Source organism: Macadamia integrifolia, unplaced genomic scaffold (genome assembly GCF_013358625.1).
Source record: "Macadamia integrifolia cultivar HAES 741 unplaced genomic scaffold, SCU_Mint_v3 scaffold149, whole genome shotgun sequence".
In the NCBI taxonomy this organism is placed as follows: domain Eukaryota; kingdom Viridiplantae; phylum Streptophyta; class Magnoliopsida; order Proteales; family Proteaceae; genus Macadamia; species Macadamia integrifolia.
Genome location: NW_024868226.1, coordinates 453,594 through 453,905, shown reverse-complemented (window position 1 = coordinate 453,905; position 312 = coordinate 453,594).

Sequence of the window (312 nt, the reverse complement as noted above, 5' to 3'; positions counted from 1 at the left end):
AAAAAAAAAAAAAAAAAAAAAAAAAAAAAAAGAAAATCTCTTTCACACAAGAGTCTAAACTCCAAAGACTCAAAATGGGTTTTGAGTTTTTTTTTTTCTTAAATGGGTTTTGAGAGTTACATTTCATAGCTGAGGTTAGTGGAACCTCTGCAATACATATATAGAGTGAACCTTTTTCCATATTTAGTGAGGTGATGATAGGCGGTTTTATTTTTTTTTATTTTTTTATTTTTTTGAAAAGGGAAGAGATTCCTTGGCTCCCTTTCTTCCACTCCTATTTTCCAAGCCTCCACTCCTATTTTCCAAGCCAAT